The sequence below is a fragment of the Strix uralensis genome, chromosome Z, assembly GCF_047716275.1.
Source record: "Strix uralensis isolate ZFMK-TIS-50842 chromosome Z, bStrUra1, whole genome shotgun sequence".
Classification (NCBI taxonomy): domain Eukaryota; kingdom Metazoa; phylum Chordata; class Aves; order Strigiformes; family Strigidae; genus Strix; species Strix uralensis.
Window position 1 is genome coordinate 5224692 of NC_134012.1, and position 13078 is coordinate 5237769.

The following is a 13078-nucleotide window of genomic DNA, read 5'->3' on the forward strand; positions in this document are numbered from 1 at the left end:
TAAGGGAAAGCTGTGGAAGGACTGACAGTCAGACCTTTATTCTTTATTTATTTCCAGTGCGTAGGTACCACAATGTGCAGTCAAAATATTTTTCTGATGTCCCTGTGCAACCCATATGGTTTCTCATTATGAAAAAACCACAGTTTATTTTGACATGTCCCTGGAAACCCATAAAGAAAAGATTGTTAAGGTATGATGGCACAAATACATATGCAAATGTGGGTAAAGAAGTCACTTGCCCTGCCCCGCAGATGTCTTTTCTTGCACCAAAGCTAAAAAGGAAACATTCTCTGAGGACGCTACAGGAGGGATATAAGATGCTTCAGTATTTTTTTTCCTCTTGATAGGGAGAAAAATAAACACCATTTCTTTGCTTTCAGGGACCTCTTGCCTAGGGGAGAGCCCTATCAGCTGCCAGCAAGAGATGTGGGAATCATCAGGACAAAAGAAAAACAGCCAGAAACTAACTGCTGCAACGTTACAGGGAGTTTCCCAGCAAAACAAATAAGTTTCTGGAGAACATCAGATAGATGAAAAAGGTGAGCTATTATTAGCACATTGTTGCCGTGAGGGAGCATGACAGAAAGCTGCAATGTAAACAGCAAATTCAGCACGGAGAGGTGATGGAGCAGCTATCTGACAGGCAAGGTCAGCCCAGCACTGCACTGAACATAAAACACAGGTACTCCTTCAGGTATGAAAAGTGCAGCAAAAAGGGAGGAAGAGCATATCTAGAACCATATGCATTCATTGTGACAAAAGCATGGAGAGAGTTCTTGTAGGATTTGTATTTAGTCAGGACATGCAATAATTTTAATACACCAGTTTTGCAAATGATATTCCCTCCTCCCAATCTGTTGCTGCCCTTTGTTGCTCAGCTGGTTGAAAGCTTTGTCTGCATTTTCTATCTTGTTTATTTTATGCATTTATTTAATTTTATTTTTCAGGATGCATTAGGAAGGGATTCAGATGAGAAGTGCTTTTTTTGCTTTTTTTCCTTGTGATTGTTTACTCTCTATGTGAATGTAAACTGTTGGCTTTACTGTCGCATTTTGTAACTCAGAAGTCCTAAGGAAACATCAATTAAAATAAAGTTCTGCCTTAATAAATTCTCACATACATTTACTACTTCAGCCCTATTAAAAAAAAAAAAAAAGAAAAAGAAAAAAAGAGAGAGGAAAAAACAACCAATCAAACAAAAAAACCCCAAAATCAATCTGTCACGTCAGAGATACATTGCTGAAGTTGCATTATCCATTATGACAGCCCCTCCCTGGCCAACATTTTACATTGTTATGATAATTTGCTCTGCAAAACAAGCGTGTGGGTACATACGGCATCTCATTATTTCTTTTGCTTTCTTGGAGTCAGACCCTGTTATCACAGGTGCATTTTCTGGCTGCCTTCTCCTTCTGTGTAAGTGAACACTGGCATCAACCCACCCTGGGGAAATGCTCACCTCTTCTTCCTTGCAAATGTTACGCAGTGCAGAGGACTCCCCTGCAACACATGGCAATTCTACCCTTTTGCGTTCAGTCAGTTGTGTAAGCAGGCTCAAGCTGCCTGTAATTGCCCAAATGCACATTTTACAACCATCCTGCAATTAACTGCAGCTTAGTGTGCAATTAAACCTCCTTCTGCCAGGTGCTCTCACATCAGGACCATACTTCATCAGCCAGGGCACAGGCGGATCAGCCAGGTTTTGGAAACTCTCTGGCTTCTCACATCCTGCTCACAGTTGATCATGGCAGTCAACAAATATCCGCTCTCACTGGCATTTTCCTCATCAGCACCATTCAAGGACAGATGATGGGCACATATGTACCATGATAGGCCTTGCATATTTCATGAAACCTTTTCACATCTAGCCTACTCTTGTTACTCTATCAATCCTCACTACTGAGTGCAAGCCTGCTCCATAACCGTCTGACAAACTCCTCTGCAGGAACACTGTTGGCTGATCAACAAATGCTGTAAACTGTAGGAGGCAGAATTAGTCAGATTTCTAATAGCACCCTGTTCTGGCAGAACCTCTTTCATGGATGTGACTGTGAAATGAAGGAGTGGGGCAAGGTTTATTTCAGGGAGGTGGCTTGTGCTGCCACCACTGGTGACCACATCACTGCATGGTAATAATCTCATTATTCTTTGATTCTCAATCTTTATCAGACCCACAGATCAGTAAACATCTCCACTGTTGTTTTAGACCACACTTGCAATTCCATTGCTCTCTGTCTGCATCCAACAGATGTGGATTTCTTAATAAAACACACAGTAGGTAGACCAAACTGACAGGATGTTACCAGTTTGTTCCTGAAACTGTCTCAGACTTTGCCTATTTGATTTTCACTAACAGAGTTATAAAAAACTAGAACATTTCCCAAACATGGAAACAATCCCTTGTCAGGGATGTTACTGATGATTTGTGAAACAGAAGTGCATTTTTGCATTGGATTACAGGAGAGAATTTGTGCACCACACTTTGCAAAATAAATAAACTGACCATTTTTCTTGGAATCTCAGTAGTATACTGAGTAGAATAGTATACTGCTGTAGAGCCTATAAGTCTGGCCCAGACACAGTTTCTTGGTTCCTTTTTTTACTGAGGCTTAATAATAAAGCTGTATGCTGTACAGACACACACATGTTCATATAAAGTCTGAAGTCTCACTCTATGTCCTACAGGAATAAGGATTTCTAGGTGTCAATCTGTGCTGCAGTACTGTCTTCTGAGGCTGGAGTATAATCCACAGAGAATAGACAGGATCCTGTATCTCATATATATTAGATGTTTGAAATGGCTGATAATGTATCCATTAAAATGATTTCTAGAAATAAGTCCTAGAAATCACTATAAACACTTCAGAAATCACTATAAACACTTCAGTCTTCAGAATTTTACTCTGTTCTTACGAGGTAACCATCTAGCATGAAGATAATCAAGTCTGGAAATCATAAAAACAAAATGCAGATACTGCCCAATACAGCAATACTTGGTTTATAAAGCTGACATTCTTTAGAAGGGAACATTATGCCTTCAACACTATTCAAAGAATGAAACATAAAATCTCAAAGTCTTGCCAGCAGCTGGTTGTGTGCTTGTATCTGTTGTCTGAGAAGGAAGAGAAGCTGTTGAAGTTTTTGGCACACTTACTATACAACCTAGAGAACATGCATTGTTGAGTTTGCCAATCTCAAAGTAATCCATATTTGAAAGATTATATGTAGTTCACATTTTTGTAAATTATATTCTCATCAGAAATAACTTCTTAGGGCTTTTGAATCAGAAAATATTTAAGGATCTCTGGGTCTGTATAAGTACCACCCCTCCATGAGTTTAAGAAGACATAGTGAATATTAGGGAAAAAAAAATTTGTTGGACATTATTAAATACTTGTAAACATATCCAGCTCAGAAGGATTTGAGATACCTTCTTCCTCTGCTGGGATCTGAATATAATATTGTCCTTCAAGGTAGATGGAGCAATGAGTGATTCTCTCTATGGTTTGGAGGGGATTTATGGTAAATGAAAACCAAGCACTTTCACAAAACATCAAGAAAAACAGTTATTATTTGTGCTGCTGGCTTGTGTGGTGAGGGAGCAGGCCAGAGAGTGGAGGAAGATGAAGAGAGTCCTATATAAATAAAAGTGTAGCTGAAAAATTATAGCTGAGTATTTTTGGAACTCCACAGAATGTAAGAAGTGAGACTGGTGACTGACCCCTCATGCTTGCAGTGGACCTGGGGCATATCTACCACCTCAAACTCATGCTGCCTAAAATGCTTTTCCAAAATATGAGCTAGCATTTGTATATCTATGATGTGCACACATTTTCATGATTTCTCAGGCAGCAAACTGGCTCTTTTCTCATATAATTAGTGTCTTCTCATATCAGTTAAGCAAGCAGATGGTCACACAGTTTGTACACACAGATTTCCAAATGTTCCTAGTGTTTGACTCTTGTTGATGGTCACAATCAACAACACCAAATAGGATCCTCTCCAAATTGTGATAAAGCAAAATGACCGTTAAGTTGGATCAAAGGCAGTTATTCATTTAGGTTTAGTAGAGTGTTCATTATAGTCATTATAGTAATACACATTATATTACATAAATATGAGCACTGTGTTAATAGCCCCATTTTGCAACAATTCATTCAAAGGAGCAGGAAAAAACTTCCAAGTGAGCTATCTCACATAAGACAGCTCAACTTGGGCATGCCATTTTCTGGAGTAACAGGGTAGTGGTGACTACCCTGTGGCAACTGCACTTCATAAGGTGTTTAACTGTGTCTGGACATACTCAGGGATTCAAGAAAACACTTGGGTCCCAGTCGAGCTTGTCATATGAACCAATAGTCATGTTTTGGAAAAGCTCTTTTCTAGGTAGTTCAGTCATATTACTTTTTGGATTTTAAGGTAAACTTATTTCTATTTTCAAGATAGATATTTCTATTGTTTTTTTCTTGTTTTAGGGATGCTCCATATAAAAAGGCATTTGATTAGCATGTTGGTAGTTTACAGGTGAATGTATATATATTGAAGTCTCTAAATTTTGTTTCATTTATAAAACTATTAACATACCAGTCAAAAAATCCTCTATGCACTTTTTTTTAACTATAACTCCCATTAGCTCTCTCCTGGAGTCAAGAAAAATCCAAAGGATTTAAGAACATAAGAAATTTTCCTCTTGGTGAGGTTAGTGGTCCATCTAGCCTAGTAACAATGTGAGATGCTATTTAGTGAGACTGTTTGAACTTGATTTATTTTCTGGTTTTAATGATTAATTGAATGAATTAATAAATGCAGTAGTGTTTCATATATGATAAAGGAACAAGAAAATTCTTTAAAACATGAAGGTAGAGTTACTTTTGCTTTCTCATTAGCTATTTATTCACTCAGTAAATATATAAAATCAAGATTTAAATAAACATGTCTTCCTCATGTGTGTCAAAACTTATGAGTCTTTTTGAATGCTGGAAGTGCAAAGAAGGCTGAAAATAGGCAGCAAAACTGTGAGAGAGAAAGAACAACTGCATTCACTGAGCGTCCTCTGCAACCAGCAGGAAATTCTATTTCCCTCTAGGAATGTGTGGTGAACCTGAAGCATTGTTATGAACTCCACACACAATCGAGGTCATGGTGATCCTGAAAGAAAATAATAAAAGGAAGTCAGCAGGAACAGCGATGAGACTTTCTGTCTTCCTTCCCAACAGGATTGCTATCTCTTTCCCTTGTTGTTAAAGCACGGCCAAGACATTACTTATTCTGACCCGTACACCCGTGTGCAGCCAAAGCCTGCTTTGAACACATGCTCTGGGTACACACAGGTACTCTGGAGTGCCACTCTGTTAACAGTCACTGCTTCTCACCTTCCCTCTCTGAATCCCAAATGAAAGGATAATGCTATAGTCCTTCTCAATGATGGTCGACCTATTCTTCATGTCGCCTAAGTCTCCTGCCCCCCGTGACAAAAAAATCCCACATTCTAAAAGAACAAGGACTATAGTGATGGTCTGCTAGGAGCTTTTGGAGTTGTTTATTTTGCTTTGCTTTGCTTTTGCTTAAGAGAAGAGTCAAAGCAAAGTACCAAATGGGGTATTCTCCCCAATAGTGAAGAAAACAGTAAGACTGTAACCCAGTTGTCTTGAACACCAGTGGAGAAAGCAGAGCACAAAGGCTGCATAGAAGTGGTGGTATAAGTGGGATGATTGCTGTAGTTGTGACAATATCACAACTGAAGGCTATAAAGAGAAAGTCGAGCTGCTTTAATTTCTTCACTTGTCCAAAGCTATTTCCCCCTATGCAAAGACCTAATTCCGATACAGATAGGTAGCAATGAGGAATGGTTTCATTAATATGTGACTCTGTGCTAGAAATGTTGTTTTGCCAAATGCTTCATCTCACTGAGTCATAATAAGCAAAGGCTTACTGATTACATTGTCATCTGTCATGAGAAAAGAGCAACACACAAGGCAGCTGGTATCTAGAATAATAGCCAGAGAGTGAACAGAGATGCTTTATAGAGCTGTTTAGAGCAGAATATTCAAAATCACCTTTTGTAGGAGCTCGTGTCTCATCACTGCATCTTTAGGGAGAGCTGAATAAGACTAGCTTCCTAAGTCAGATGTTGAGAATCTGTACTGTATTTACACCACACTGAGAACACCTCATGGTGTTTGTGTGAAGCAGATTTGTTTACATTTGTCTGTTTACCTTTACTCTGTTTTTAACTGCAAGGCCTTTTACTTACATTTGTGAACAGTGGCAGGATCTGGTCCCACTTCTCCACATTGTGTGGTAGGTGAGCGTCACCCGTTTTCTGTGCTTCAGACAGTGGAAGAATGAATAGACCTGAATATGTGTCTGTAAAAATGACACTGAGGTCTGAATAAAGTAGGCAGTGCAGCCCTAGAGTGTGTGGGGTTTTTTCCTGTCTTTAACTGATAGTTCTAAAAACTAACCCTAGAGTCTGAAAGGGTTTCTGTGGGAAACTTGCACTGGAGCAGGCTCCTGGCAGGACCTGTGGCCCCATGGAGAGAGCAGCCCAGGCTGGAGAAGGTTTTCTGGCAGGACTTGTGACCCCGTGGGGGACCCACACTGGAGCAGCCTATGCCTGAAGGACTGCAGCCTGGGGAAGGGACCCATGCTGGAGCGGAGGAAGAGTGTTAGGAGGAAGAAGCAATAAAGACAATGTGTGATGAATTCATCACAACCTCCCTTCCACTGCACTGCTAGAGGGAGGAGGTAGAGAAGCGCGGAGTGAAATTGAGCCTGAGAATAAGGGAATGCCGGGGGAAGGTGTTTTAAGATTTAGTTTTTATTTATCATTATCTTACTCTGATTTGATTGGTAATAAATTAAATTAATTTCCCCAAGTCAAGTCTGTTTTGTCTGTGATAGAAATTGTTGAATGATCTCTCTGTCCTTATCTCAACCCACGAGCCTTTCATAATATTTTCCCCCCTGTCCAGCTGAGGAGGAAAGTGATAGAACGGCTTTGGTGAGCACCGGGTGGCTAGTTAAGGTCAATCCACTCACAATATTGTTCAAGTCACACTCACTGATTTAATTTGGAAACTTTGATATGTCTTTGCAAATTCATATAAGGCAGATGGATTGATCAAACGAACAAAAAAAGAGAAATTATAGTTCCAAAATGACCAAAAAAGTAATTGTACAATTGTACAATTGAGAGGGATGGGTAATGGTTAGCTCTTTAGCTGCTTTCCCACTCTACATTCCCCAGAACATCCTTTCTGGTGTTTTGTGATGACAATTTACTTTGCATCATGTGGTTAGCATATGAAACTTAATCAGTCTTCATACAGATGCTTATTCTTATCAATAATGGACAAAGTTAGAGTTTTAAAAAGTCAGAAATGGCAAGCAGAGTAGTATTGAGCACTTGAGAATAAATCTGCAATACTTTTTAGTCTTTGGGTTTATAATTTTCTTTTGCAAGTAAATATTAAGAAGAATTTGTATATAATGTCAGACATTATGCATGTCATTACTGTAAGTTAAAGCAAAGATCTGATGAAGAAAAAATGTGTGCTCCTAAGTTCATGAAAGTGTCTGTCATTGTATTTTATCAGAACATATGTTTGGAAAAAAAACCCAACCATTGAATCTCATGCTTCAGAACCTAAGGCAAGGTGCAATTGTTTACCACAAAGAAAATTAAATGGAAGATGTTATACAACATTTCCAAATTCCAGGGTCTCTTCCTTTTCCTAAGTCATTTAGAAATGCCTTCTGTTGAGTTTGATATATACATGTTTGTGTGTACTGCTGTCTGATAACTCTTTCCAAGCTCTCACAGCAGGTTGGATCGCTCCCTTGAGTCTGAGGTCCAGTATGAGCCAGAGACCATTTTCATGCCTGAGATTCCCCATCAGGCAAACTGGCTGCCTCACTTGAGCCATAGGGTGAGCCAAAATATGCTCATTGCAGATAACTGGAGAATTTCAGCTTGAGGGCGAACATGAAGTCAGTATAATCCATTAATAAATTCATAACAGTATCTAAACAACTCTTTGAGAACCCTAATAGAAATGTATTCCCAAGGATAGCACATCATTTTACAAGCTCTACATCTTTTTCTCTATCAAGTTAAGGGAAAAATGGAGACAGAATTTTGTTTTAATAATATTCTTATTCCAAAGATTAACCATATGACCCAGTTAGAATTAATCTTGGCATAAATAAATCTCTTAAGACTTCAAGGAGCTTCACTGAAATCAGGTGATTCAGCATCAGCTCCCAAGTTCCCAAAACAATGAAAGTATATACATATATAAGAGAATAATGTTAGAATAAAGAAACAAAATTATTAATATACATTATCTATATTAAATCCTGACAGTCTGAGAGAGACATGAATTACAATTCAGTATTTATGAATGAACAGTGAGAAGCAGGTGTGTGTAGCAGGGAGCACTACCTACTGGACCAACAGGCAGTTAAAATCTGTTGGAGAAAAACAATAATTTGAAGAAGAATAGAAATAAATAAAAAATGACTGATATGATATTTCTGGGGGAAAAAAGAAAAAAAGAATAAAGTGGGAGTGGCAAAAAGAGGTGAAACCTAATATGTTAGTACTAAACTCTATTGGCTGTGACTGTGAGCAGAAAAGTTAATGAGCTGGGAAAAAAGCTCAGGGTTTTAGTGCTGTGAGACAACTGCAAACTCCCTAAGCAGATGGGTCATCAATATAAAGATTAAAATCTTGGACAATCAAGCAGTTTTCAAAAGAACACCTCAAAGTTGTCAAGAGACAAAAAAATTCTGTTTGATCCAACCAGCTTCAGGGTACAATAACCATTAAGTAGTAACACAGAGATGAGGAGTAATGCAAAGTTGCAAGCAAGATACTCAGACTTCTTGTTTGTTTGTTAGCTTGTTCTAAGCAATGTGACGGGACTCTATAAAAAGTACATTTCAAAATATTGCTAGACATCATTACTTTAGGATACAAAGTCACGTGACATTGTCTGCTTCACAGACGGTGGGAGGGAGTATTCCTGCAGGACAAGCCATTATGCATACTCACTAATTCCTACACTCCACCCCTGCTATGTTGCATTAGTTTCAATTTATTATACATCATGTTTAAAATTTAGGTAGTCTAGATGGCTCTGACAAAGGACTTCATCATGTTCATGTTGAATCAATGATTAATCAATTTACTTAATCAGCTTGCCTAATTTTGAATAGTAGAGCCTTGAATAAATATTGACTCCCTCTGTTTGGACATTTATACAGCTTTAACATTTGGTCTCTACCTATCTTATTTAATAAATATCTGTCCTTCAGAAGAAATGCTGACTAACTATGACAATAACAATAGCTGTCAAAGTTATATCCACTGCATTTCATTAGCACTTCTCTTAAATAGGCACTTTGAAATAAATTAGCATTGCCCTGTACCCAAGAAAGAAATTCACTGATTCCTTCAAGGTCAATTTGTGGAATGAATTGACCACCAGTTCTGGTGGAGCCCACTTTGATTGTCAGTGTTTGGACTCTGTGTAACTCGTATCTTCTTCGGTTTAACAGTTCAGAGGATGACAATGAGTTTGATAGCAAGCTAGTGAGTAAAAGCTAAAATACTTTAGTAAACTGAACTGTAAAATGCACTCTGGAAAAACACAGGGTTTGAAATATCTCTTGAAGCATAGAATTCAGTGACTTCTCATGCTGTATAATCTATCATAAAAGTATTTGTCTCTGTTCTTGAACACAGAGGAATTTTCTACTAGCCTTCCTTCAAAAATTGCTATTTTGTTGAGAACATTTACGTAATTCCAAGCTTAAATACCATCATCAATGCATTCTCCTTTGTCCTTATGCAAATGTTGGGCCTTTTGCCTTCTGAGGTACCTGTACAGAGGATTTTTGTCTGATTTTATATCTATTTTCTAATTATGGAAAAATAAATCTTTTATTTTCTCAGTCTTCTCCTATACCCTGTGATCTAATTCCCCTGGGCATCCTAGCAGCTCTTTTTCAACCTTTTGAGTTTGATCTTCTTTTCCCTAGACCTTCAACCAGAGCTGAGCACAGTGTTCAAGGTTTTTTCTAGATCTTTATTAACAGGTTATTAACGGGTGGTTGATGAGCAAAACTTTCTATTCCTCTACTGTTTTTTGGCTTCTAGGTTTGTAGTATATATCCTTGTTATAGACCCCAATTAAATTGCTTTTCATTTATTGTTTAATTCTTTCTTCAATTTCAGTTTTCAAAATCACAGTATTTCCCATGTTTCAATATATAATGGGTTTCCCACAGACTTCAATAGCGATGCAAAATCCAGTTGTGAGTTATTGATTTTGATGACAAGAGAACTAATATAACTCAATAGAATGAACAGAAACCTGGCACCAAGAATAAGAAATTTAGATTAAAACCCAACCTTGAAATAAAATTTAAAAAAAAATGGTAGTGCAAAATAAAATAGAGCGCTTAATCTCCTAAAATTTCCTGAAATTCTTGTTTGTTGCAAGCTTCATTCAGACTGTACCCATCTTGGTTTCTGGAAGAAAGAAAAAAAAGATAAGGAAAAAAATAGATAACTTCTGATCAGGTTTATATAAGGGCCTTTACAAATATTTTCTTCAGTGAGAGTTTCCGAAGTTTCTTGCCATTGATTTAGTTAGTAATTAGCTTTCCATACAGTTGGAAAAATGATGTCTTAGGTACTTAAAGACATGATTGAACTCCCCCTGGGTGGATAAAAGTGTTTATAAAATTTTTCTCCAGTTGAAATATTTTCTAGAACTATTTCACTGATTTTATTTAAGGAGGTCTTTTTTAACCAGACATTTATGACAGTGTTGTTAAAATGTATGTTGTAAAGAAGCAATCCAGACTTGATGTTTTCCCTGGTCTGCAGTCTTCATAATCTCACGGAATCTAGCTACTGACATCTGTAGAAGTTAAAAAATGGAACTAAGACTTACTTGAGAGCATTAGTTTATGAAGGACTTTCAAAGACATGAGGGTAAGCCAAGCATTCAGGAATTTCGAAATAACTGACGTATATTTAAAACTGATATCACTTTAGATTATTTTTACTAGGATAACCATGGCATTGTATTAAATAAATTAGGGAATATTTCTGCAGGTTTTTCTAGAGAGTCTGTGCATTTTGAGCCTTATGAAGTTTACACATTAGAATTTTCTTCCAGAAAAACCATGGTAACCCCTTTGGTTATATTTGACAGAAGCTGTCAGCCTTTGCCTACTTTATTTTTTCCTTCAATAGCAGAACACTTATCAAGTTCTGAATTAAAAATATCTGTTTGTCATTTATAAATGTTTGTTTGTCATGTCTTTTGGTATAATGAGAGGAGGATTCATTAATTCAGTATTATAGGATAATATTTTTTCGAACCATTATTGTTTACTAGTGCTATTAGAAAGAGTTATATTTTCAAAGAATTAAGTATTAGTTTTGGAGACTAAATTTGTACTTCACTTTGTCTTTTGGGAATTTTTTCTGTCCTCAATTTACACCAAAAGACTGAAGAAATTGTGCCATTCATTATTAATCTTGCGTGCAAGGATTGGAAGGAAGGTATGTTGAATTGTGATGCGCCTCCTGAAGAGCTGGTCAAGACATATTACTGCTTAATTCATAGATGCTCATGCAATGTGGCTAGGCTTAGCTAGCAGCCTTTGCTGTAAAGTACAAAATGCTATACATACGTCTTATCCTTGTGTTTTTACTTAGCTTCATTTCAAGCTATGTGATCAGTGCCACTGAATGCATTGTTATGCAAATGAAGTGACTGATTTGCTTATGTTATCTTTGTATCTTTTTCTTTCATTCTGAGAAAGGAACCTTTTTTCCCATTGAATTATCACCATTGCAAAATTTTTCATGTTTCAAATAAGAGGTCTATTAACATCAGGCTATGGATCATAAATAATAAACATTTACGAAACTATGTAATTATGGATCTTTTTGTGTTTCTGAATGACACAGTAATTACAGGCTTTAGAGTATGGAGAGGTGGTTCAAGAAGCACTGAGGGATATACCCAAAATATTTACCCCAAATTATTGCATTCATACTCTTCTATCATTGGACAACAAGAGGTTTGGGGCTATTTGATGTTGATTCAGAGAATAAAGTCTTTTTCTGTTAGGTTCTGATACCTTTTTAGAGGAAGAATCTCTAAACACTGAGTAGTGTATAGATTTGTAGACAATATAAATATGGCTACATATTACACATTAAAAAGCCTAACCCTAGGAATTCTTTGAGAGTTGCTGGGGACAAGGAGGTACTATAAGACTATAAGCCTATTTCTTTCTGGTTTTTAATCTAAATATATTTAAATTAGTCCTAAAATAATGTTATTAATCTCTAGTTTCTTCCTAATAATGAGATAATCCATTTTAGAATACGAGTATTTCCTACTCAGGAAATAAAGCCCTAACTTTATTTGCCCAAACGCTCCAAGGGACTTAGGTAAACTTCTTTCAAAAGCTTTCTGGTGTTCATAGCTTCAAAGTATCTTTTTTTTAAAGATCTTTTCCTTCAGCTCTGACTTTCATGATCAGAGAGCAGTTACATCTGCTGGAAGCTGGGCCAGCAGAAACACAGATGACCTTTTTTTTCTAGAATAGGCTTTCTATGTTATTTTAGGACACGGTCTGGAGTGGTATTTTCACATACTGTCACAAATACAACCTGTCGTTGGATTATGAAAAGCACGAGCCTTTGACCTAACATTGTTCTCATTCTGATTAAGGTATTGAGGCCAACGGTAGCTGGGCTTGGCCAATATTGAACACTTTCAAAAATCCCTTCTAAATACACAACTAAAGTAGGTAGGATTTCTTGATTATTCTACTTATTTTCTCCATATAATATAGAGGTTTGTGCAGTTACTTTACACTACAGGTAATACTAGCCTTAGGTATAGGAACTTAAAATGCTCCTAAAGCAATTACTTTGCTGTCATCATCTTATAGCAAAAGACAACGTATATTAATAATGTCTGTTCAAAAAACTGACACTGTAATAATTAACATCATGGTGAAGAACACTACCATAAAGTAT